We start from the raw sequence: 27633 nt of genomic DNA, 5'->3' as shown, positions 1-27633 counted from the left end.
GCCAAACCTTCGAGCTCATAGATGGAATACTTGGCTTCTTGAGCCGATAGAGTCCTAGATGCATAGGCGATGGGTCGCCTGCCTAGTTCAGTCTCTTGAAGAAGGACTGCAGCTACCGCCGCCGACGACGCGTCGGTTTGGACGATGAATTTTTTGGAGAAATCGGGTATAGCCAGAACAGGGGCATTACACAGAGCTAATTTAAGATCTTCAAAAGCGGCTTGTTGAGAAGGTCCCCACTCAAATTTGATGCCTTTCCTACGGAGAAGGTTCAAGGGCGCCGCTCTATTAGCGAAGTACCACCCGGTACAATTATTATTATTATTATTATTATTATTATTATTATTATTATTATTATTATTATTTTATTATTATTATTATTATTATTATTATTATTATTATTATTATTATTATTATTATTATTATTATTGTACCGGGCGGTACACCTCCACGCCGCTAATTTAACATGTGCGCCAATTGAAACTCCTCTGCTGGAGGAAGTCTGAACTTTATCTACGGTATTAATTTTCTACTTTCTCAGAAGATGTCACTACCTGGAAATTTTGGAGTTTTTGAACTGTGTCATTTTCGACGTATTTTTGTTTTGCTTGTAGTAAGAAGTGTGAACTTTCTCTTCTAGAGGACACTACTGAAGATCAGCAATAGTGCACCCTAGTGCGGAGTGAAAGAACTATTTTGTTTGGAGAAATTTTTATTTCAAAAGTTTGTTTCTTGTTAAATTTTCTTTCTGTTATTGTTTAAGTTGGCTGTATACCCCTCTCTTTCCCCTTGTTTTGTATTTAGCCAATCCCGAATTTCTTTTATTAATTTCTGACCAATCGGATGTATCTTCCCCCAACTTGAATATGTTGCTGTATCCTACCCAATAAAGAGTTTGTGGGAGGGTGTTCTCATTCCCCTAACGCCTCGAACTTTCCGCGAGAGTATATAAACTGCTAATTTTAGGGTCTCCGGGCGACTTCTGTTCCATCTTTTCGTGTGTAAAGTACATAGCAGGGGGCGGGAAGCGCCTCTTTCTTCGGCGGCAGTCAACAACCAGGTAATGGCCGATTAATTACTTCTTTTCTTGCTTGCTCAGCAGTTTAACTCTCGGGGCGGGTCCGAAGTTTTTCCATTATGTAACCTTCCTTAAAATGTAAAGAAACTTGTACCTATTCTATCTTTTAAACTACATATTGGGATAGAGAGTGCTTAACCCTCTCGAGCTCCCACTCATATTGTTTTGAGGTGAACTTATTTTCTCAACCTATTCTTCCTTAACATTATGTAAATTTGTTTCTTTTCTAAAGTCACCTCCGTAGTATGGGATTAGCCGTTGCATCAGTGGCCTAGAGCCAAATTAGGTTTTGAAACAAATACATTAGGAGTGCAGATCGCCTCCTCTCAAATTGTTATTTTAGAGGTCATTGTAATTACCCTTTTTCATTTAATAGACCTCAGTAGGTTGGGTATGTTACCCCTGTGTCTATGTCCTGAGAGGACAACTTGAAGGTGGAGTTCGGTGTGGCCTTTGAGAGGCTTAAAGTTTGAAAGCGTGTGGCTCTTTCTTGAAAATTAAGTGTTGTATGCCTCGAGGAGGCTTTTCTGTGTAATTTGGAGCAAGTGCTCTTGAACATGAATGGGGTTTTCTGCCCCTCTGGTAAAACTTATTTTGGAGTAAAGTTGGGCTAATTGCCCTATAAATGTGAATTCGGGGCTCGAAGCCCAAATACTGTAAATACTGTAATTGCGCCTTTTGTTGCCTTGCTACTCTGTACCTGCCGTACTTGTTATTTCTTACTTTTGAAAAGAAAATATAACCTTGTTAAATTTTAAATTAATTTTACTTTCGTAGCTTGAGACCTGTTCACCACCCCGCACCTTCTTTCACGCATAACTACCACAAAAACACGGTAACAATTATTATTATTATTATTATTATTATTATTATTATTATTATTATTATTATTATTATTATTATTATTATTATTATTATTATTATTATTATTATAGTTGTTACGGAGTTATCCGTGGTAGTTAGAGGTGAAAGAAGGTACGGGAGGGAATAGGTCTCAACTACAAAATTAAAGTTAATTTAAAACACTGGCGTAGCCAAGGGGGGGCCCAGGGGGCCGGCCCCCTCCCAAAATGTTTCCTGAATCTAGAGCGAGGATCAGCCGTCGTTTTACGTACGGTACGAACAACTTAAAAACTTACGCCGAAATGTTAAATTAACGTAGCGACAAGAATCTACTAGCAAGGCTCAGTGGGCCGTACATAATTCTCCATATTTGTACTGTTTGAACGAAAGGAAATCACTTGGGATTGTGATGCGCGGGGATATTTCCCTGTAGAGGCCTCAGTATTGGGAATGTAACGGCGTGTTCACAAATGTCAAGACATGAGGAAAGGGGCAATTAACAAGGGATTACTCAGTAGGGGGCCAGAACGTGATCACCGAGAAGACAGGGACCACGGCCTTAAACAGCTGCAAGCTTACAACATCGTGTCAGCTTTTGCACATCGGTTCCCGGAAACAACAATGTCCTAGGGATCCTCGGGGTGTGCCGTGGTTAAGAGATGTGCTGTGTTTAAGTTGCAGCGTTGGGAAGACTGAAAGGATTGTGAGCTGCACTTAGTTCCTCATTTTTTGAAGAGGAACCGTTTTGTCGCCGAGTAGCCAGAACTATGCGCATCCTTGGTAAGTTACGAAAATGATTTTTTTTAAATTCTAACAGTAGCAAGACAATCGCGGATTCGTGCCTAAGTTCGATAGGTAGGCCTATATATTTTGTCAAATGCCCGGGAACGGATTGGAACCTCAAATGGCGCCATCAAAAGTGCGGGTAACTATTTTGAAATTGGCGGGCGTGATAACTCAGTTCAAATGGTTTTATCTTCTCATCAGAACGGCCCAGGCTTGAATCGCAGTCGATGCACGACACGTTTTAAAAATGGGAAGTCACGTTCTATTGATACGGATTCTACTTAAAACACTAGATCCCGTCCCTTACCTTTCTTTATACTTCTGAGCCATAATCCCATCATTTACGGTAGTGTATCTTGAGCATCCAACCATTCTTCTGGCTTACCTTGCACCTTAAATGGTGAGTGGGTGCAGTGGCGTACCCACAACATAATTTTAGTTGGTCCAGGCCAGTAGCGTTAATACAACTTTTCCTTGGAAGGGGCTGTGAAAAGATTTTTATAATTTTTATTTAGAAATTGCTTTACGTCGCACCGTAGGTCTTATGGTGACGATGGGAAAGGAAAGGGCTAAGAGTGGGAAAGAAGCGACCGTGGCCTTAATTAAGTTACAGCCCCAGCGTTTGCTTGGTGTGAAAATGGGAAATCACGGTAAACCATCTTTAGGGCTGCCGACAGTGGGGTTTGAACCCACTATTTTCCGGATGCAAGCACGCAGCTGTGCATCCCTAACCGCACGGCCAACTCGCCTGAAAGATATGAAAAGAAAGCTGGTCCTACTGAGTGCGGTAAAAATGAAATGGCGTATGATTTTTAGTGCCGGGAGTGTCCGAAAACATGTCCGGCTCACCAGGTGCAGGTATTTTCATTTGACTCCCGTAGGCGATCTGCGCGTCATGATGGGGATGAAATGATGATGAAGACAACACACACACACAGCCCCTGTGTCAGCAAAATTAACCACTGATGGTTAAAATTCCCGTCCCTGCCGGGAATCGAACCAAAGACCCCTGTGACCAAAGACCAGCACGCTAACCATTTAGGCATGGAGCCGGACACCGAGTGCGGTGGCGGATCTTCAGTAGATACTGATGGTTTTGATTGTTACCATGTACAATCTGTACTCTTAACGTAAACCGGATGCATTATTGAAACTGTTCGTAAAATTGATAATGTCGTTCTTCGTTTGTGAGGAAGTAGAATCTTCATTTAATTTGTCTTCTTATAAAAAGGAGCCACTTTGGTTACTACGGCCCGTGAAGGTGACTACCTTCCAGGTCGTAGATATTTCGATTACGGGAGACTCAAGGCCAACTCTAATGCATCCAAAAACAAGGCTGTATCTTCCCCGTCCCATGCTTTTCTTAACTCCGTCAGTGCCGGGAATCGAATGCAGGATGCCTTAAGTCAAATTCTAAAATAAGAAGACCTAAAAGTAACCAGCCGGCCCCGCGGTGTTGGGGTAGCGTGCCTGCCTCTTACCGGAGGACCCGAGTTCGATTCCCGGCCAGGTCAGGGATCTTTACCTGGATCTGAGGGCTGGTTCGAGGTACACTCAGCCCACGTGTTTATAATTGAGGAGCTATCTGATGGTGAGATGGCGGCCCCGGTCTAGAAAGCCTGGAATAACGGCGGAGAGGATTCGTCGTGCTAACCACACGACACCTCGTAATCTGCAGGCCTCCGGGCTGAACAGCGGTCGCTTGGTAGGCGATGGCCCTTTGGAGCTGTTACGCCATGGAGTTTGGTTTGGAAAAGTGAACAGAGAAGGAAGCGACAACCATGCAGGCCTCTTTAGCTTCCAGCTAGTTCTTCTGTCCGGCCTCGTGCATTTAGGACAGTTGGAAAACATACGCCTTAATAAATGCTCCTCATAAAATCATTGTAAAAATACTAACTGCATCTATTTACAACAATAATCACAAACGCTTCCTTTTCATGTGGCTCAGTTAGTTGAGTCGCTGTCATTCTGAGTCCAAGTTTGCAGGTTCAAATCCCGGCTTGGGTCGGTGGCCCTTAAAACGGTGTTGAAATTGCAACAGCTCCATTTCGTTGGTTTCTGGCATGTTAATAAAAATTATAGATACGAATATTAGCGTCACAAAACTGTAACTTTATACTACGGTGCTTTTGCTTTAAGTCGCACCGACGCAGATAGGTCTAATGGCGTCGGTGGGATAGGAAAGGCCTAGGAGTGGGAAGGAACCGGCCGTGGCCTTAATAATTAAGATACAGCCCCAGAATTTGCTTGGTGTGTAAATGGGAAACCACGGGAAACCTTTTTCAGGGCTGCCGTCAGTGGGGTTCGAATTCATTATCTCCCGGATGCAAGCTCACAACTGTGTGGCCCTAACCGCGAGGGAAACTAATAGGACAAGGTAAACTCTACCTAGCATATGTTGTGACGTGTATTTTTCTTTACCAACTAACAAAATAAGTACCGGTATCTATATGCATACGCTTTATTCTTTATTTATTTATTTATTTATTTATTTATTTATTTATTTATTTATTTATTTATTTATTTATTTATTTATTTATTTATTAGTGCCTTCTGTACAGTGGCGAAGTTAGGGCTCCAGGCCCCCTCGTACACTTAACCACATACTAATCGGAAAAATAAAATACTGAGATACTTGAAATAGTTAAAACTACATAAATTAATGGCATTGAAAGTAAATTTAAATACATTGCTAAATTAATATTAAAACTAATTAATACTAAAAACTCTTAAAATGACTAATCCTCAGGCACGCACACATTCATACTTCAACCATTTAGTCAGCTGTCCCCAACAGGTAGTCTCGACAGGTGACCTTAAATCGTGATTAAAAATAAGTTACTTTCTCTGACCTGAGCTGGTAGGGTATTCCATAATCTGGTGACAGTCACCACAAATGATCTATTAATTTTATTTGTGCGGTGCAGTGGAATGAAATAATGAATCCAGAATGTGTGTTTAAGTTGTGAAATGATGATAAAAAGGTGAATTTAGAAGAAATATACATTGGCTGACTTTCAGCTAACACCATCGTTAAAGTGTGTAGCTGCCGACGTTTATCAGGCTTCAGCCATGAGACAGCCTGATAGTATGGGGTGATATGAACATCGTACCCGATATTGTAAATAAATCGCAGGAATTCAGTGCTCGTTGAAGTTTTATTCTCTCGTCATGTTAACTAAAACAACGTCACAATAATCAAGAATAGGGAGAATGAGTGTCTCTATTAGTTTGGCCTGTAGCTCAAATGGAAACACATCCCTCTGCCGTTTAAGAGGGTGAAAACTCCAAAAATCTTTTTACGTATTTCTTTCGTGCGATCAGACCGATCAATTGTTCCATTCATCATTACGCCGAGATTTGCAACCGTTTATTGTAGGGAATAGGCCTAATGTTACCATTCAGTAGGATAGGCGGGATTGCGACATTGTTTGAGCAGCTCGGTAATTTTCGTGATCCAATTATGATTGCCTGATATTTTGTCCAGTTTAGTATACAGTAAAAGAGTTTCGTTGTCCATATACACTGAGTCGTCGGAGGTCATTGCTAATATCTTGTCTTGCAGTGTCGATATATTTGAAGATAGTCAGCATAGGGGTGGTGTGTGTTATTTCGTGTCACATTGTTCGACTCGTTGGCTGAACGGTCAGCGTACTGGCCTTCGGTTCAGAGGGTCCCGGGCTCGATTCCCGGCCGGGTCGGGGATTTTAACCTCAATTGGTTAATTCCAATGGCACGGAGGCTGGGTGTACGTGTTGTCTTCATCATCATTTCATCCTCATCACGACGCGCAGGTCGCCTACGGGAGTCAAATAGAAAGACCTCCACCTGGCGATCCGAACCCGTCCTGGGATATCCCGGGAAACCACTAAAAGCACTAAAAGCCATACGCCATTTCATTTCATTACAGATGGTGTGTCATTGAAATAAATACAGAAAATTAGGGGCACTGGAATACTACCCTGTGGGGTAACACTAAGTTTCATTTTCCATTTAGAGGCTTTGTCGTTTACTGTTATACGATGTTGACGGTTACTCAAATAAGAACTAAAAACCTTAAGCGCGGCCAGGTCGAAATTTAGCAGTTCCATTTTCTTTATCATAGTCGAAATTACTATAGTGTCAAAGGCGCTACTGAAGTCAAAAAGGATAAGTATAGTGAGCAGTCGTTTGTACATAGCGTTTCTAATATCTAGGGGCTGGCTGGCCGAGGCGGTAAAGGCGTGCTCGGCTCGCCCGGAAGGACGTGGGTTCGAATCCCCGTCAGGAAGTCGTAAAATTTAAGAAATGAGACTTCCACTTCCAGGGGTGCATATGGCCCTGAGGTTCACTCAGCCTACGCCAAACATGAGTAGCATGTTAATTCGTGGGGGCAAGGGCGGCCGGGCGTAGAGCTAAACACTCTACCCCTCCAAGGGCCTTCATGGCCTGTACGGAGATGACTTTGCTTTGCTTTGCTTTGCTTTGTTTCTAATATCTTCAGTGACCTTCAACAGTGCTGTCGCGGTTCTGTGACCCTTCTTAAATCCAGATTGCAAAGGGTCCAAAAGAGCATTTTTATTTAGGTATTCCAGAACTTGCTCGTATACTCTTAGGTAGCGGTATACTATTGGCTGTTTTCCAGACAGTAGGGAAAGTTCCGTTTAGTAACAGTAGTTCAGTATGTGCGTCAGTATAGGCAGGACAGCACCCATAATGTTATGTATAAAAGTAATAGGAAATATCACCTACACCTGTAGTCTTCGATTCAATCGAGTACAAAGCCTTTTTAATCTGATTTTCTCTGACACTGTGAAATGTGAATGGAGGATTGGCTGGAGGGGAGGGCGGAGAGTCGATGCAGTTAATTGGGGTAGGTAGTGTAATCGTCCAGTTCATCAAGTGGAATGTCTGTCTCTGTTGATGTTTTACTATTCCCAGAGATCTAAGTTGGTCCCATGCGCGATTAAAATATAAGTTGTTAGCTAAATTCCGGAGATATACACAGTTTTTATTTCTGATTAACTGCTTTGTGCGATTTCTTAAGATGCGGTAAGATTCGAAGTCTGTGTCATCTAGGGTTTGTTTATAATGTTGAAATAACGAGTCATGGTGGGCCATCATTCTCTTAGCTTCATCATCTAGCCATGGACAAGAAGGACGAGAAACCTGTATTCGACGCGCGCGCGCGTGTTTGTGTTTTATTCCTTTGCCACATTATTTGTATAAAATGTCACTTTTTTATTGCTTATCACATGACCATTATTATAATAACATTACCGCATTTATTCTAAGCCAGAATATTGCATCTTTATTCAAACTGTTTATTCTTGCATTCATTTCACTTGTACTCGGAATATATAAAATGCTGCTATTTTATATATAATGAATATTAATATTAGCTTCCGGAGTCCAACTCATTGGCTAAATGATCAGTGTTGAGTCCTTCGGTTCAGAGGGTCCCGGGTTCGATTCCCGGCCGGGTCGGGGATTTTAATCGCGTTTGATTAATTCTTCTGGCTCGGAGACTGGGTATTTGTCCCAACACTTTCCTCTTCATATTCAGACAACATACTACACTACCAACCACCAAAGAAAGACACAGCAGTGATTGCATCCCTCCATATAGGGTTGGCGTCGGCAAGGACATCCGGCCGTAAAACAGGGCCAAATCCACATGTGCGATACAGTTCGTACCAGCGACACCACAGGTGTGGGAAAATCTGGAAGGAAGGAAGAAGAAGAAGATTACTATTACCTTCCGGAATCCGCACGAATCCGCCACTCTTACTGGATCCAAGGACAATCATTTCCTTTTTAGTTATTCTACACCACCTAAATTCAGGAAGTTTGGACACCTATCAAAAAAATTCTGGATGAATAGCCCCCCCCCCCAAACTGAAATCCTTGCTACGCTACTGATTTAAAACTTAAACAAAGGTTATATTTTCAAAACTTAACAATGATGACATAGAATTTGTAAACTTAACAAGTCAACAACAAGCCGAAATTAGATACAAAGAAATCACCAGATTTAGGGGGTTATTACAAGATCTGGGCTTCGAGCCCCAAAAATAATTTCTGAGCTCTCAGCTCACAATAAAAAGATACCAAAAGGCAGAACACCCTTAATTACATGGAGCATTAGCTCCCAATTTTAAATCTCAAGCCTCTCTAAGGCACTTTTTCCACAACACTATAAAGAGCTGTCCCACTCTCGATTTTACAAGCCTATCAAAGGCTACAACAAACTTCATTTCCATCTGCCCTTACGGCACACAAGGAAACAGGGGTAATTAATACCCAACCTACGGGGCCTTCGCATGAAGAAAACAAACAGGTAAAGAAAAATGGCCCAAACTATACAAAATGAATGGAGGCGATAACTTGCACTCCTACACCAAGTTTTTGTCTAAAAACATATGTGGCGCTAGGCCGATGATACAGGGGTTAATCCCAATCTATGGAGGTGACTAGTCGGCAAATGAGTTTAAGACTTTAAGAAGGAAGAGAAAAACGGTTACGAAAACAGAGTCACCTCAAATTGAAAATGAAGGGGAGTTCGAGAGGGTAAAGCACTCTCTATCCCCGATTTACAGTAATTTACATAGACAGAAAAGAATTTACATTTTAAAAGGGTAGGTTACATACTAAAGATTTCGAACCCTCCCCGAGAGTTAAACTGCTGAGCTAGCAAGAAATGAAGATGTTAACTGGCTATTACCTTGTAGATGAACTGCTGCTCGGAGAAAGAGGCGCTTCCCGCCCCCTGCTACATATCCGCACACTAAGAAAGATGTTACTGAAGTGGCACCGAGACAAGAAAATCAGCAGTTTTTATACCCTCGGTGAGAATTCGAGACCTTTCAAGATTGAGTAGACACACCCCCTCAATTTGATTGGGTCGCTAAAAGTTACACATCAACATCGAGAAGGAAAGACACTATTGGTCAGAAATTAATTACAAAAATTAGTTAATGGTTAAATTCAAAACAGGCGGAAAGAAGGATAACTGTTGCCAACACCCAAACCACAGGACAAAATTTAGTAAAAACAAAACATATGAATGTTAATTTCTTCAAGGAAGTTCATTCCTTTACACCAGAGTGAGTTATCAAAGTTTTGGTAGAGACATCTGTTAGAGAATGTCCAAACTTCTTGATACGGAGCAAACAAACACAAATCAAAATAGACACAGTTCAGAACACTTCAAAATTACCAAATTTCCAGTGGTGACATCTTCCGAAAAACCGTTGAATTAATACAGTTTGTTAACGTTCAGGCTTTCTCCTGTAGGGGAGTTTCCACTGGCGCAATATTTGAATTAGCGGCGTGGAGGTGTACCACCCGGTATAATTATTATTATTATTATTATTATTATTATTATTATTATTATTATTATTATTATTATTATTATTATTATTATTATTATTATTATTATTATTGTTACGGAGTTTTCCGTGGTAGGTAGAGGTGAAAGAAGGTGCGGGTGTGAATAGGTCTCCAGCTACGAAAGCAAAATTAATGTAAAATTTAACAAGGTTATATTTTCTTTTCAAAAACAAAGGAATAACAAGCATGGCAGGTACAAAGTAGCAAATCAAAAAGGGTAGTTACAATATTTACAGGAATTGGGCTTCGCGCCCTGATTTTACACTGCTTGGGCAATCAGCTCAGTTTTACCCCAAACACGAGTTTTAACAGAGGGGCAGAAAACCCCATTCATACCTAGGAGCCCTTGCTCCAAATTACACAGAAAAGCCTCCACGAGGCATACAACACTTAATTTTCAAAAGAGCCAATCGCTCTCAAAGTTTAAGCCTCTCCCAGGCCACACCAAACTCCACCTTCAAGTTGTCCTCACTGGACATAGACACAGGGGTAAAATACCCAACCTACTGAGGTCTATTAAATAAAAATGGGCAATTACATGACCTCTAAAATAACAATTTGAGAGGAGGCGATCTTGCACTCCTAATACACTTGTTTTTTAAAAACCTAATCTGGCTCTAGGCCACTAATGCAAGGGTTAATCCCATACTACCGAGGTGACTTTAGAAAAGAGCAATTTGTTTTACATTAACGAAGAATAGGTTGAGAAAATAAGTTCACCTCAAGACAATGTGAGTGGGAGCTCGAGAGGGTTAGCACTCTCTATCCCAATATGCAGCTTAAAAGAGAATAGAAGAAAAGATCGTTACATTTTAGGAAAAGGTTACATGGAGGAACGCTTCGCACCCGCCCCGAGAGTTAAACTGCTGAGCTAGCAAAGAAAGAATTTATTAATCGGCCATTACCTTATTGCTGACCGCTGCCGAGGAAAGAGGCGCTTCCCGCCTCCTGCTATGTACTTTATACACTGAAAGATGGAACAGAAGTGGCCCGGAGACCCTAAAATCAGCAGTTTAAATACTCTCGCAGAAGGTTCTAGGCGTTAGGGGAATGAAAACACCCTCCCGCGATGATTTTATTGGTAGATCAATAAACCCCCTACACAATACTAAGAAGAAACACATAATTGGTGGAAAATGAATTCAAGAAATTCGGGATAGGCTAGATTTAAAACAAGGGGAAAGAAATGGTTAATATTGCCAACTTAACCAAAGACTGAAAAAATTTTAGCAAAGAACAAACATTTGAAATAAAAATTTCTAAAACAAAATAGTTCTTTGACTCCGCACTAGGTTGCACTATTGTTGATCTTCAGTAGTGTCCTCTAGAAGAGAAAGTTCACACTTCTTACTTCAAGCGAAACAAAACCACATCAAAAATGACACAGTTCAAAAACTCAAAATTTTCCACGTGGTGACATCTTCTGAGAAAGTAGAGAATTAATAGCGTAGATAAAGTTCAGACTTCCTCCAGCAGAGGAGTTTCAACTGGCGCACATTTTAAATTAGCGGAGTGGAGGTGTACCGCCCGGTACAATTATTATTATTATTATTGTACCGGGCGGTACACCTCTACACCGTTTATTTAAAAGTTGCGCCAGTTGAAACTCCTCTTCTGGAGGAAGGTTGAACTTTATCTACTCTATTAATTCTCTACTTTCTCAGAAGATGTCACCACGTGGAAAATTTTGAGTTTTTGAACTGTGTCACTTTTGATGTGTTTTTGTTTCGCTTGAAGTAAGAAGTGTGAACTTTCTCTTCTAGAGGACACTACTGAAGATCAACAATAGCGCACCCTAGTGCGGAGTCAAAGAACTATTTGTTGAAGAAATTTTTATTTCAAAAGTTTGTTTCTTGTTAAATTTCTTTCTGTTATTGTTTAAGTTGGCTGTATACCCCTCTTTTTCCCCTTGTTTTAGATTTATCCAATCCCGAATTTCTTTTAGTAATTTCTGACCAATCTGGTGTATCTTCCCCCAACTTGTATCTGTTGCGGGGTCCTATCCAATAAAAACATTGTGGGCGGGTGTTTTCATTCCCCTAACGCCTAGAAACTTCCGCGAGAGTATATAAACTGCTGATTTTAGGGTCTCCGGGCCACTTCTGTTCCATCTTTCAGTGTATTAAGTACATAGCAGGAGGCGGGAAGCGCCTCTTTCCTCGGCGGCGGTCAACAATAAGGTAATGGCCGATTAATAAATTCGTTCTTTTCTTGCTCAGCAGTTTAACTTTCGGGGCGGGTTCTAAGCGTTCAACCATGTAACCTTTTCCTAAAATGTAAAAACAACTGGTATCTATTCTATTTTAAAACGACATATCGGGATAGAGAGTGCTTAACCCTCTCGAGCTCCCACTCACATCGTCTTGAGGTGAACTTATTCTCTCAACCAATTCTTCCGTAATGTAATGTAAATTGCTATTAAGTCACCTCTGTAGTATGGGATTAGCCCTTGTAATAACGGCCTAGTGCCAAAGTAGGTTTTAAAATCAAAGTGTATTAGGAGTGCAAGTTCGCCTCCTCTCAAATTGTTTTAGAGGTCATTCAATTAACCTGCTTTCCATTTAATAGACCTCAGTAGATTGGGTATTTTACCCCTGTGTTTATTGTCCGTTGAGGACAACTTGAAGGTGGAGTTTGGTGTGGCCTAGGAGAGGCTTAAATTAAAGAGCGTGTGGCTCTTTTGGAAACGGAGTGTTGTATGCCTCGAGGAGGCTTTACTGTGTAATTTGGAGCAAGTGCTCCAGGGTTTGATTGGGGTCTTCTGCCCCTTTGTTAAAATTTGTATATCGGAAAGTTGGGCTAGTTGCTCAAAAATTGTGAACTCAGGGCTCGAAGCCCAAACTCTGTAATCCCTGTAATTGTACATTTCAAATTGTGTTTCGGCTACTAAGTACCTGTTCTTTGTTATTACTTAATATTGAAAAGGAAATATAACCTTGTTAACTTTTACATTAACCTTGATTCCGTAGTTTGAGACCCATTCACTCCCGCACCTTCTTACACCTCTACCTACCACCAAAATTCGGTAACAAGTGGTAGCAGAGCGTGGTTGAATGGGTCTCAATTTAGCCCCTTTTGACGGCTAAACATTGTTTGTTCCGAACTCTAACCATTTTCTCAGTTGCTGGAATTTTTTGATTTTTTCCAAGTTGTTCTGTCATCATGCCCGGCCCTCGCGATGTTCTCCTTCTTAACTATTTGCGCAAGGAGGAGTTGATCTATGAATTGACTATTAGAAATGTACAATCTGGAGGCACGGTTGCAGTAGACACTAACAAGCTTAGAGAGTCCCTTGATTTGCCCATTTCCATCCCCAATTTGGGAGAGAAAGAAATTGACGACTCTCTTTCCACGATCACGGAGAATATTACTGGGCTAGCTTCTGTAGTTAGTTTTTTTGATGAAAATGATCCGTCTCCAAATCAAATTAAGCGTGTGCAAGGCAGGCTATATCATTTTTCGAATAGGGTTAACGATCTGTTGTCTCTAAAACTGAATGACGTTCAGAGGAAGGAAGCTAGTACGCTCCTGGAAAATATTTCCGAGTTATCTAGTAAGGTCACTCAATTGTTAACTGGGGAAGTTCCTCCCAAATCTGATCAACCCACCATAGTGAATCCAGGTAGTGAGGAAGCGCCTCCCAAGGGAGAAGTTAATAGGATAACCGTTGCTGCTCAAACTATCCCTGCCCCATCGGACAACGAATCTGAACGTCGTGCATCATTGAGTAACATCCGTTCTGAATTGACTTCCTTGCCATTGAAACCTTTACCTACTATGTCACCCGGATTTAGTAGCTTGCCTCATCCATTGGCAATGTTGCTCAGAGGTATATCCAAGTTTTCTGTGAATACCACCAGTGACGTAATTTCATTTTTAAGATTTCTAGTGGAATTTCAGGATCATGCCCTTGTTTTTTCTCTGTCTCCATGTCAAATCTTGCAAATTATCTATCCGTATGCTATTGGTATTCTCTCCGACAAAATAGTAAGAGCCATAGCTGAACAGTCATCTATTGAAGATTTTCATGCACACTTGCTTGCAAACTTTATTCCCGCCCGCGCGAGGTCATCTCTGATTCAAAAGTACTATTATCGAGTACAGAGGTTGGATGAAAACTTGGCTGATTTCATACAAGACATTAAGTTTTATACCAGGGTGTTTGCTCTTCACTTCCCTGAGGATCAAATTGTACAAGCTATTGTGGAAGGCATTTCACCATCTTATAGGTCATACTTGTGTTTTGCGGCGTGCCCGCAAACTTTCTCTGAACTTGAAGCGTTGGCCGTCTCAGCGGAAGGAGTTAGATACGCCGATTCTTTGCGTGTAGCGAAAGAACCCCCGCCTTCCTTTAGTAACACTCGGCCTCCACCTCGCCGACCAGTCACGCCCCGTAAATGTTATGCTTGCGGGTCGCCTGACCATCTTCGCAATAAATGTCCATTAGTCAAAAGTAGTAGGGCAAATAATGGAGCTGGTTCAGCACAAGGCTGTTTTAAATGTGGGGCCTTCTCACATATCGCCAAGAATTGCCCAAACTCAAATAGCACCCCCTCCTGCTCAACTTCTGGTACAAATTCCACCTATGCCAATAATAAAAAGTGACTAGTGGCTTCGGCTGAGTCGACTAATCAATCTTCCCGAGACTCAGCCCCTAGTAAACAGATTGTAAATGCAGAGAACGATCAGCCTTCAAGTTCATCTTTTGAATGCCCTAAAGAATGTCTTAGGATTGCGGCGGATACCCCCGCACCTGTTCCTTTTCTTAAGATTGAGGTAAATAACGAGCCTATAACAGCTCTCTTAGATTCAGGTAGTGTTTGTTCGATTATTGCGGCTGAATGGTATTCTAAATTGAAAACGGTTTGTAAACTTCCTGACTATGTCTCTTCTCCTGTTCAATACGTTTCGGCTAATTCATCTCCATTAGAAATTCTAGGTTCCTTACTGGTCAAAATTCGTGTTTTTAAGTTTACATGGAAAGTTAAATTGTTTGTGGCCAAGCAATTGTCTTGCCCCATTATATTGGGAGCTGACTTTATTTCTCACACTGGTCTTGTGCTCGATCTGCAGTCTAGGTCGTGCACATTCAAATTTGCTTCTAGTTGTAAAATCCCACTATTAAAGTGTAATTCTGTGTCATGTTCTTCTATGTCGCCTATCCAGGATGAGATGTTGTTAGACCTTAGACATCTACCTGAGAAGCAGGCTGATAGTATTCGCAAACTGTGTCAGTCGTTTCCCGAGGTGTTCTCTGATACTCTTGGTGTCACTGACCTTATTGAATACAAAATTGAGGTTACGGATTCGATTCCTGTCCGTTTTCCACCGTATAGGCTATCTCCACCTAAAATGAAGGCTTTGAAGGAAATCATCGATCAGATGTTGAAGGACGGTATTATTAGGCCCTCTAAGTCAGCGTATTCTTCGCCTATTTTTCTAGTACCGAAACCCCAAGGAGGTTTCAGGCCTGTCATTGATTACAGGGCTCTCAATCGGAAGGTGGTGTTACAATCTGTGCCCCTTCCCGACCTTCATTCTTGTTTTTCATGGTTTCGTAAGGCCAAGTTCTTCACCATCTTGGACTTAAATCAGGCCTATAATCAAATTCCCCTTGCCGAAGAGTCTAAACACCTTACAGCGTTTGCCACGGACTGGAATTTATACGAATACAACCGCGTGCCTTTCGGGCTCCCCACGGGGGCAGCTGTGCTCACTAGGCTACTAGATAGGGTCTTCTCCGACATCAAATTCGAGTACTTATATCACTACTTAGATGATGTCGTAGTATTTTCAGAGACTTTTGAAGAACACCTAGATCATCTGCGAGAAGTTCTCGATCGCCTTCGTAAGGCTGGGTTAACTGTTAAGTTGTCCAAGGTTGCCTTCGCTAAGCCCTCTATGTCTTTCCTAGGGCATATTGTGTCACCCGATGGTGTAGCAGTTGATCATTCTAGAACACAGGCCATCCGTGATTTTAAACCTCCCAAGGACATTAAAGGTATCGCCAGGTTCATTGGTATGGTGAATTTCTTCAGAAAGTTCATTCCTAACTTTGCTAATAGAGCGGCGCCCTTAAACCTTCTTCGTAGGAAAGGCATCAAATTCGAGTGGGGACCTTCTCAACAAGCCGCTTTTGAAGACCTTAAATTAGCTCTTTGTAATGCCCCTGTACTTGCTATGCCTGATTTCTCGAAGAAATTCATCGTCCAAACCGACGCGTCGTCGTCAGCAGTAGCTGCAGTCCTTCTTCAAGAGACTGAACTAGGGAGGCGACCCATCGCCTATGCGTCTAGGACATTGTCGGCTCAAGAAGCCAAGTATTCCATCTATGAGCTCGAAGGTTTGGCAGTCTTATTTGCCTTAGAAAAGTTCCGTCTCTATCTGGAACACGTTAAATTCGACCTGGAGACAGATAATCAAGCCTTAAACTGGGTCTTAGGTAGGCCGTGTCGTACTGGTCGTATAGCCCGCTGGGCTATTCGTATTTCCGCCTTCCAGTTTGATGTTAGACATATCAGAGGTACCGAAAATGTTGTTGCTGATGGACTCAGCCGTATGTTTCATAACGACGTAGAGACCCACGAACCGGTCGACAGTTCATCACCTTCCGAGTCCATACTATCTGGTGTTAATGCCATCTTAACAGATGCTCCCATGCTTTTTAGGGATATTGAGAAATACCAACGTGAAGATCCGACGCTGGCTCCGATAATGGAAACCCTTTCTTCTGGGGAACATGCTGTCCCTTATGTTCTGAGGAATGGTGTTCTATGTTGCCCTTCGAGGCATGATAAGTTGATGAAAGTTGTTGTTCCAGCGGTTCTTGTACCTATGATCTTCAAATACTATCATGAGACCCCATTGGGGGGGGGGCATCTTGGAATCTTTAAAACTCGTGAAAAGATTCGTGAAATGTTCATATGGAAAGGTATGGACGGTGAAATTCGGGAACTTGTAAAAGCTTGTAAATCTTGTTTGATCAGTAAACCCACCATGTCCACTAAAGTAGGCCTTTTGTCTTCTCATCAAGCGTCGCGCCCCATGGAACGCCTGTATATTGATTATGTAGGACCCTTCCCCCAGTCGAAGGGAAATGCCAACAAATTCATCTTTGTATGTGTAGTTGGTTTTACCAGATTTTCTTGGTTATTTCCGACTAAGCTGGCTACCGCTCAGTCCACCATTACCTGTCTAAATTCTATTTTTGCTTCTTTTGGTCCGTGCCAATATATTGTATCTGATAATGCTAAGGCGTTCACATCAAATCTTTTTCGTAAATTCTGTTTTGACTTGTCCATCTCTCATGTAACCACTTCTGCTTATTACCCTCAACCATCTCTGGCTGAACGGGTTAATCGTAATCTCAGGTCCGCACTTATCGCCTATCATCATGAAGATCCTTCCAGGTGGGACACGTCCCTGCATTGGTTAGCTTTTGCTTTGAATTCGGCGATTCATGAATCTCATAAGTTCACTCCAGCTTCATTGATGTTCAAGTTTGTTCCCAACACGCCGCTCTCTAACCTCTGGTCTCTGAGTGACATTCTACCCGAGACAATAGATCCGGACAATATTAAAGATCTTTGGAAGAAGGCTAAAGCCAATCTTAAAGTGTCTCATGAAAAGGTTAGGGAAAGGTATGATCGTGGACGGAGACCCACCCCTTTGAAGGTAGGTGACCAGGTTATGATCAAGAATTTTGTTCCCGCGGGCAAGCTTGCCCCCAGATTCCATGGGCCATGCATCATTCTCGATTTTCTCACACCGGTTACATTGTTACTAAGCAATCCAGCCACCGAGAGGATATTTAGGGTTCACCTGTCACAGGTGAAACCGGTGTAAATTTAGTTTCAACTTGCTTCATATAATTTGAAAGGATATGAAGGTTATATTTTTTTTTTGAGTTCAACTCTTAAGGCATTCTGCTCCTTCTATTTTATTTTATATGCAAGCATTTCTTGTAAACCTCCCCCGATTGTTAAACTGCCATCCTGTCCTTGTCACGGCCATTACCACGCTCCCGTCTCCTGCTCCACCACACTCAGTGGCTGGCTTAGATGAAATGCCATGGATATCTGCACGCCGCTGGCCCCTCAATCTCTTTACATGCCTGTGCCCTTAAAAGAAACATGATGGTCCAACACAATTCTGCCGCCTAGCTTAATGTTTCAGTGCCCCCGCAGCCGCGCGGCGCCGTGCAGCAACTGGAGCCAAGGTCGGGCCCCCTCGGCCCCAGCGAGGACGACATGTGCACGGCGAGCCGGAGCTCTCCTCCCGGCCAAGGCTGACGTGCGGCGCACGACCTGCTACTTGCCCGCAGCCTGTATATGTTCACCGCGGGCGCGGCGTGCTTCAACACCTCTGCTCCCCTCATAGTGCGGGCGAGCGGTATCTCAGGGTACTTGAGGGGTCCGAGCGGCCTCCTTTTGGACGCAAGCTGCAACGGCCGGTCCGGCCATCCAACTTCATCAACATCAACTACATGGACAGTTACTATAAGAGATAACGACATTTGGGAATTCAACAGCAATATTTGGTGGACCGTGCAAAAAAATTTTTCTTCACTTCTAAGTATTAAAAGTTTATCTTCAGAAATTCAAATTCTACAAACTTAAAGACTTTCATTCACCTGCAACAACAACATTTTGAAATTGAATTAAGAAATCTTGTAAATGCTTCTGCTATCTATCTTCGTATCAACATCATTACTTGGACTTTGTTTCAAACTGATTTCATGTGTCACCCCTGGAGGAACTTTTGGGGGGGGAGGTCTGTACCGGGCGGTACACCTCTACACCGTTTATTTAAAAGTTGCGCCAGTTGAAACTCCTCTTCTGGAGGAAGGTTGAACTTTATCTACTCTATTAATTCTCTACTTTCTCAGAAGATGTCACCACGTGGAAAATTGTGAGTTTTTGAACTGTGTCACTTTTGATGTGTTTTTGTTTCGCTTGAAGTAAGAAGTGTGAACTTTCTCTTCTAGAGGACACTACTGAAGATCAACAATAGCGCACCCTAGTGCGGAGTCAAAGAACTATTTGTTGGAGAAATTTTTATTTCAAAAGTTTGTTTCTTGTTAAATTTCTTTCTGTTATTGTTTAAGTTGGCTGTATACCCCTCTTTTTCCCCTTGTTTTAGATTTATCCAATCCCGAATTTCTTTTAGTAATTTCTGACCAATCTGGTGTATCTTCCCCCAACTTGTATCTGTTGCGGGGTCCTATCCAATAAAAACATTGTGGGCGGGTGTTTTCATTCCCCTAACGCCTAGAAACTTCCGCGAGAGTATATAAACTGCTGATTTTAGGGTCTCCGGGCCACTTCTGTTCCATCTTTCAGTGTATTAAGTACATAGCAGGAGGCGGGAAGCGCCTCTTTCCTCGGCGGCGGTCAACAATAAGGTAATGGCCGATTAATAAATTCGTTCTTTTCTTGCTCAGCAGTTTAACTTTCGGGGCGGGTTCTAAGCGTTCAACCATGTAACCTTTTCCTAAAATGTAAAAACAACTGGTATCTATTCTATTTTAAAACGACATATCGGGATAGAGAGTGCTTAACCCTCTCGAGCTCCCACTCACATCGTCTTGAGGTGAACTTATTCTCTCAACCAATTCTTCCGTAATGTAATGTAAATTGCTATTACGTCACCTCTGTAGTATGGGATTAGCCCTTGTAATAACGGCCTAGTGCCAAAGTAGGTTTTAAAATCAAAGTGTATTAGGAGTGCAAGTTCGCCTCCTCTCAAATTGTTTTAGAGGTCATTCAATTAACCTGCTTTCCATTTAATAGACCTCAGTAGATTGGGTATTTTACCCCTGTGTTTATTGTCCGTTGAGGACAACTTGAAGGTGGAGTTTGGTGTGGCCTAGGAGAGGCTTAAATTAAAGAGCGTGTGGCTCTTTTGGAAACGGAGTGTTGTATGCCTCGAGGAGGCTTTACTGTGTAATTTGGAGCAAGTGCTCCAGGGTTTGATTGGGGTCTTCTGCCCCTTTGTTAAAATTTGTATATCGGAAAGTTGGGCTAGTTGCTCAAAAATTGTGAACTCAGGGCTCGAAGCCCAAACTCTGTAATCCCTGTAATTGTACATTTCAAATTGTGTTTCGGATACTAAGTATCTGTTCTTTGTTATTACTTAATATTGAAAAGGAAATATAACCTTGTTAACTTTTACATTAACTTTGATTCCGTAGTTTGAGACCCATTCACGCCCGCACCTTCTTACACCTCTACCTACCACCAAAATTCGGTAACAATTATTATTATTATTATTATTATTATTATTATTATTATTATTATTATTATTATTATTATTATTATTATTATTATTATTATTATTATTATTATTATTATTATTATTATTATTATTATTATTATTATTGTACCGGGCGGTACACCTCCACGCCGCTAATTCAAACTTTGCGCCAGTTGAATACCCTCTGCTGGAGGAAGTCCGAACTTTATCTAATGTATTAATTTTCAAGTTACCCAGAAGATGTCACTACTTGGAAATTTTGAAGTTTCTGAACTGGGTCGTTTTCGACGTATTTTTGTTTTTCTTGTAGTAAGAAGTGTGAACTTTCTCTTCTAGAGGACACTACTGAAGAACTACTATAGTGCACCCTAGTGCAAGGTGAAAGAACTGGTTTTTTTTTGGAGAAATTTTTATTTCAAAAGTTTGTTTCTTGTTAAATTTCTTTCTGGTATTGTTTAAGTAGGCTGTATACCCCTTTCTCTCCCCTTGTTTTGAATTTAGCCAATCCTGAATTTCTTTAATTAATTTATGACCATTAAGGTCTTTCTTCTTCAAATTGGATATGCTGCTTAACCCTAACCAATAAATGATTGTGGGCGGGTGTTTTCTTTCCTGAAACGCCTCGAACTTTCCGCGAGAGTATATAAACTGCTGATTAAAGGGTCCCTGGGCCGCTTCTGTACCATCTGTCAGTGTGTAAAGTACATAGCAGGGGGCGGGAAGCGCCTCTTTCGTCGGACAGCAGTTCAACAACCAGGTAATGGCCGTATAATAACTTCCTTTCTTGCTAGCTCAGCAGTTTAACTCTCGGGGCGGGTCCGAAGCTTTTCCACCATGTAACTTTTCCCTAAAATGTAAAGACTCTTAGTATCTATTCTCTTTTATGCTACATATTGGGATAGAGAGTGCTTAACCCTCTCGAGCTCCCACTCATATTGTTTTGAGGTGAACTTACCTTTTCACAACCAATTCTTCTTTAACGTAATGTAAATTGTTTCCTTCTAAAGTCACCTCGTTAGTATGGGATTAGCCCTTGCATTTGTGGCCTAGAGCCAGATTAGGTTTTAAAACAAAATGTATTAGGAGTGCAGTTCGCCTCCTCTCACATTGGTATTTTAGAGGCCATGTAATTATCCTTTTCTCGCTTAATAGGCCTCAGTAGGTTGGGTATTTTACCCCTGTGTTTACGTCCTTAGAGGACAGCTTGAAGGTCGAGTTAGGTGTGGCCTTTTGATAGGCTTAAAATTTTGAGAGCGGATCGCTCTTTTGAAATTTGTTTCTGCATGCCTCTAGGAGGTCTTACTGTGTAATTTGGAGCAAGTGCTCCTGAGCACGATTGGGGTTTTCTGCCCCTTTGTTAAACCTTATGTACATGTAAGCTTGGGCTAACTGCTCAAGAATTGTGAGTTCGGGGCTCGAAGCCCAAAGCCTGTAAATACTGTTGTTGCTCTTTTGTTGCCTTGCTACTCTGTACCTTCCATGCTTGTTATTTCTTGATTTTGAAAAGAGAATATAACCTTGTAAAATTTTACATTAACTTTAATTTCGTAGTTTGAGACCCGTTCACCCCCGCACCTTCTTTCACCTCTACCTACTGTTACCGTGTTTTTGTGGTAGGTAGAGGTGAAAGAAGGTGCGTGGGTGAACGGGTCTCAAACTACGAAATTAAAGTTAATGTAAAATTTAACAAGGTTATATTTTCATTTCAAAATTCAGACATAACACGAATGGCAGGTACAGAGTAGCAAGGCAAAAAAAGAGCAACAACAGTATTTACAGGCTTTGGGCTTCGCGAACTCACAATTCTTGAGCAGTTAGCCCAAACTTACATGTACATAAGGTTTAACAAAGGGGCAGAAAACCCCAATCATGCCCAGGAGCACTTGCTCCAAAATACACAGTAAGACCTCCTAGAGGCACGCAGAAACAAATGTCAAAAGTGAGATCCGCTCTTTTTTTAAGCCTATAAAGAGGCCACACCAAACTCGACCTTCAAGCTGTCCTCTAAGGACGTAAACACAGGGGTAAAATACCCAACCTACTGAGGCCTATTAAGCGAGAAAAGGATAATTACATGGCCTCTAAAATACCAATGTGAGAGGAGGCGAACTGCACTTCTAATACATTTTGTTTTAAAACCTAATCTGGCTCTAGGCCACAAATGCAAGGGCTAATCCCATACTAACTAGGTGACTTTAGAAGGAAACAATTTACATTACGTTAAAGAAGAATAGGTTGAGAAAATGTAAGTTCAACTCAAAACAATATGAGTGGGAGCTCGAGAGGGTTAAGCACTCTCTATCCCAGTATGTAGCATAAAAGAGAATAGATACTAAGAGTCTTTACATTTTAGGGAAAAGTTACATGGTGGAAAAGCTTCGGACCCGCCCCGAGAGTTAAACTGCTGAGCTAGCAAGAAAAGAAGTTATTATACGGCCATTACCTGGTTGTTGAACTGCTGTCCGAAGAAAGAGGCGCTTCCCAGCCCTTGCTATGTACTTTACACACTGAAAGATGGTACAGAACTGGCGCGGAGACCCGAAAAACAGCAGTTTATATACTCTCGCGGAAAGTTCAAGGCGTTTCAGGAAAGAAAACACCCTCCCACAATCATTTATTGGTTAGGGTTAAGCAGCATATCCAATTTGAAGAAGAAACACTTTATTGGTCATAAATTAATTAAAGAAATTCGGGATTGGCTAAATTCAAAACAAGGGGAAAGAAAGGGGTATACAACCAACTTAAACAATACCAGAAAGAAATTTAACAAGAAACAAACTTTGAAATAAAAATTTCTCCCAAAAAAAACAGTTCTTTCACCTTGCACTAGGGTGCACTATAGTAGTTCTTCAGTAGTGTCCTCTAGAAGAGAAAGTTCACACTTCTTACTAAAAGCAAAACAAAAATACGTCGAAAACGACCCAGTTCAGAAACTTCAAAATTTCCAAGTAGAGACATCTTCTGGGTAACTTGAAAATTAATGCATTAGATTAGGTTCGGACTTCCTCCAGCAGAGGGTTTTCAACTGGCGCAAAGTTTGAATTAGCGGCGTGGAGGTGTACCGCCCGGTACACCTACCACAAAAATACGGTAACAAGTGGTAGCAGAGCGTGGTTGAATGGGTCTCAATTTAGCCCCTTTTGACGGCTAAACATTGCTTTGATCCGAACTCTAACAATTTTCTCAGTTGCTGGATTTTTTGATTTTTCCTGCTTCAAAATTATTCTGTCATCATGCCCGGCCCTCGCGATGTTCTCCATCTTAACTATTTGCGCAAGGAGGAGTTGATCTATGAATTGACTATTAGAAATGTGCAATCTGGAGGCACGGTTGCGGTAGACACAAACAAGCTTAGAGAGTCCCTTGATTTGCCCATTTCCATCCCCACTTTGGGAGAGAAAGAAATTGACGACTCTCTTTCCACGATCATCGAGAATATTACTGGGCTAGCATCTGTAGTTAGTTTTTTTGACGAAAATGATCCTTCTCCCAATCAAATTAAGCGTGTGCAAGCCAGGCTATTCCATTTTTCAAATAGAGTTAACGATCTGTTGTCTCTGAAGTTGAATGACGTTCAGAGGAAGGAAGCTAGTACGGTGCTTGAAAATATTTCTGAATTATCTAGTAAGGTCACTCAATTGTTAACTGGGGAAGTTCCTCCCAAAACTGATCAACCCGCTACGGTGAATGTAGGTAGCGAGGAAGAGCCTCCCAAGGGAGAAGTCAATAGGAAAACCGTCGGAGCTCAAACTATCTCTGCCCCATTGGACAACGAGTCTGAACGCCGTACGTCGTTGAATAATGTACGTTCTGAACTAACTTCTTTGCCACTGAAACCTTTACCTACTATGTCACCTGGGTTCAGCAGCTTGCCTCATCCATTAGCAATGTTGCTCAGAGGTATCTCTAAGATTTCTGTTAATACCACCAAGGAAGTTATTTCATTCTTAAGGTTTTTAGTTGAATTTCAGGATCATGCCCTTGTTTTTTCTCTTCCTCCGTGTCAAATTTTACAGATAATTTATCCTTATACAATTGGTATTCTCTCAGATAAAATAGTAAGAGCCATTGCCGAACAGTCATCTATTGAAGATTTTCGTGCACATCTGCTTGCAAATTTTATTCCTGCACGTGCGAGGTCATCTCTGATTCAGAAGTACTATTATCGAGTACAGAGATTGGATGAAAATCTGGCTGATTTCATACAAGACACTAAGTTCTATACTAGGGTGTTTGCTCTTCACTTCCCTGAGAATCAGATTGTACAAGCTATTGTGGAAGGCATTTCACAATCTTATAGGTCATATTTGTGTTTCACGGCGTGCCCGCAAACCTTCTCTGAACTTGAAGCATTGGCCGTCTCAGCGGAAGGAGTTAGATACGCCGATTCCTTGCGTGTCGCGAAAGAACCCCCTCCTTCGTTTAGTAATACTCGGCCTCCACCTCGCCGAACAGTCACACCCCGTAAATGTTATGCTTGCGGGTCGCCTGACCATCTTCGCAATAAGTGTCCATCAATCAAGTCTAGTGGGACAAGGAATGGAGCTGGTTCATCACAAGGCTGTTTTAAATGTGGGGCTTTCTCACATATCGCCAAGAATTGCCCAAATTCAAATAGCACTCCCTCTTGCTCAACCTCTGGTGCAAATTCCACCAATGCCAATAATAAAAAGTGACTAGTGGCTTCGGCTGAGTCGACTAATCCATCTTTCCGAGGCTCAGCCCCTGGTAAACAGACCGAAAATTCAGGGAACGTTCAATCTGCAAATCCATCTTTTGAATGCCCCAAAGAGTGTCTTAGGATTGCGGCGGATAGCCCCGCACCGGTCCCCTTTCTCAAAATTGAGTTAAATAATGAGCCTATAACAGCTCTATTAGATTCAGGCAGTATTTGTTCTATTATTTCGGCTGAATGGTATGCAAAATTAAATCGGTTTGTAAACTTCCTGACTATTGTTCCTCTTCGATCCAATATGTATCGGCTAATTCATCTCCATTAGAAATTCTAGGTTCTTTACAGGTCAAAATTCGTATTTTTAAATTTACATGGAAAATCAAATTGTTTGTGGCTAAGCACTTGTCTTGCCCCATCATATTGGGAGCTGACTTCATTTCTCACACTGGTCTTGTGCTCGATCTTCAGAGTAAGTCGTGCACATTCAAATTTGCTTCCAATTGTAAAATTCCCTTGTTAAAATGTAATTCTGCATCATGTTCATCTATTTCGCCTACCCAGGATGAGATGTTGTTAGACCTTAGACATCTACCTGAGGAGCAGGCTGATAGTATTCGTAAGTTGTGTCAGTCGTTTCCAGAGGTGTTCTCTGATACTCTTGGTGTTACTGACCTTATTGAATACAAAATTGAGGTCACGGATTCGATTCCTGTCCGTTTTCCACCTTATAGGCTATCTCCACCTAAAATGACGGCTCTGAAAGAAATTATCGATCAGATGTTGAAGGATGGTATTATTAGGCCCTCTAAGTCGGCGTATTCTTCGCCTATTTTTCTGGTCCCGAAACGCTAAGGTGGCTTAAGGCCTGTCATTGATTATATGGCTCTCAATCGGAAGGTGGTGTTGCAATCTGTGCCCCTTCCTGACCTCCTTTCTTGTTTTTCATGGTTTCGTAAGGCCAAGTTCTTTACTATCTTGGACTTGAATCAGGCCTACAATCAAAATCCCCTAGCGGAAGAGTCTAAACATCTTACAGCGTTTGCCACGGATTGGAATTTGTATGAATACAACCGCGTGCCTTTCGGGCTCCCCACGGGAGCAGCTGTACTCACTAGACTGCTAGATAGGGTCTTCTCCGACATCAAATTTGAGTACTTGTATCACTACTTGGATGATGTCGTCGTATTTTCGGAGACCTTTGAAGAACATCTACATCATCTGCGCGAAGTTCTCAATCGCCTGCGTAAGGCTGGGTTAACTGTTAAATTGTCCAAGGTTGCCTTCGCTAAACCCTCCATGTCATTCCTAGGGCATATTGTGTCACCTGATGGTGTGGCAGTCGATCATTCTAGAACACAGGCCATCCGTGATTTTAAACCTCCCAAGGACAATAAAGGTATCGCCAGGTTCATTGGTATGGTGAATTTCTTCAGGAAGTTTATTCCTAACTTCGCTAATAGAGCGGCGCTCTTAAACCTTCTTCGTAGGAAAGGCATCAAATTCGAGTGGGGACCTTCTCAACAAGCCGCTTTTGAAGATCTTAAATTAGCTCTCTGTAATGCCCCTGTCCTTGCTATGCCTGATTTCTCAAAGAAATTCATCGTCCAAACTGACGCGTCGTCGTCAGCAGTAGCAGCAGTCCTTCTTCAAGAGACTGAATTAGGGAGGCGACCCATCGCCTATGCATCTAGGACTCTATCGGCTCAAGAAGCCAAGTATTCCATCTATGAGCTCGAAGGTTTGGCAGTCTTATTTGCCTTAGAAAAGTTCCGTCTCTATCTGGAACATGTCAAATTCGACCTGGAGACAGATAATCAAGCCTTAAGCTGGGTCTTAGGTAGGCCGCGTCGTACTGGTCGTATAGCCCGTTGGGCCATCCGTATTTCTGCCTTCCAATTCAATGTCAGGCATATCCGAGGTACCGAAAATGTTGTCGCTGATGGACTCAGCCGTATGTTTTCAGACGACGTTGAGAACCATGAACAGGTCGACAGTTCATCACCTCCCGAGTCCATGCTATCTGAGGTTAATGCCATCCTAACAGATGCTCCCATGCTTTTTAGGGATATTGAGAAATACCAACGTGAAGATCCGACGCTGGCTCCGATAATGGAAACCCTTTCTTCTGGGGAACATGTTGTCCCTTATGTTCTGAGGAATGGTGTTCTATGTTGCCCATCGAGGCATGATAGGATGATGAAAGTTGTCGTTCCAGCTGTTCTTGTACCTATGATCTTCAAGTATTATCATGAGACCCCATTAGGAGGGCATCTTGGAATCTTTAAAACTCGTGAGAAGATTCGTGAAATGTTCATCTGGAAGGGTATGGACGGTGAAATCCGTGAACTTGTAAAAGCTTGTAAATCTTGTTTGCTCAGTAAACCCACCATGTCCACCAAGGTAGGCCTTTTGTCTTCACATCAAGCGTCGCGCCCCATGGAACGTCTGTATATCGATTATGTAGGACCTTTCCCCCAGTCAAAGGGTAATGCTAACAAGTTCATCTTTGTGTGCGTAGATGGTTTTACCAGATTTTCTTGGTTATTTCCGACTAAGCTGGCTACCGCTCAGTCTACCATTACCTGCTTAAATTCTATTTTTGCTTCTTTTGGTCCGTGTCAATATA

Source organism: Anabrus simplex, chromosome 5 (assembly GCF_040414725.1).
Source record: "Anabrus simplex isolate iqAnaSimp1 chromosome 5, ASM4041472v1, whole genome shotgun sequence".
NCBI classification, from domain to species: domain Eukaryota; kingdom Metazoa; phylum Arthropoda; class Insecta; order Orthoptera; family Tettigoniidae; genus Anabrus; species Anabrus simplex.
Note: the sequence above shows the minus strand (reverse complement) of the source record.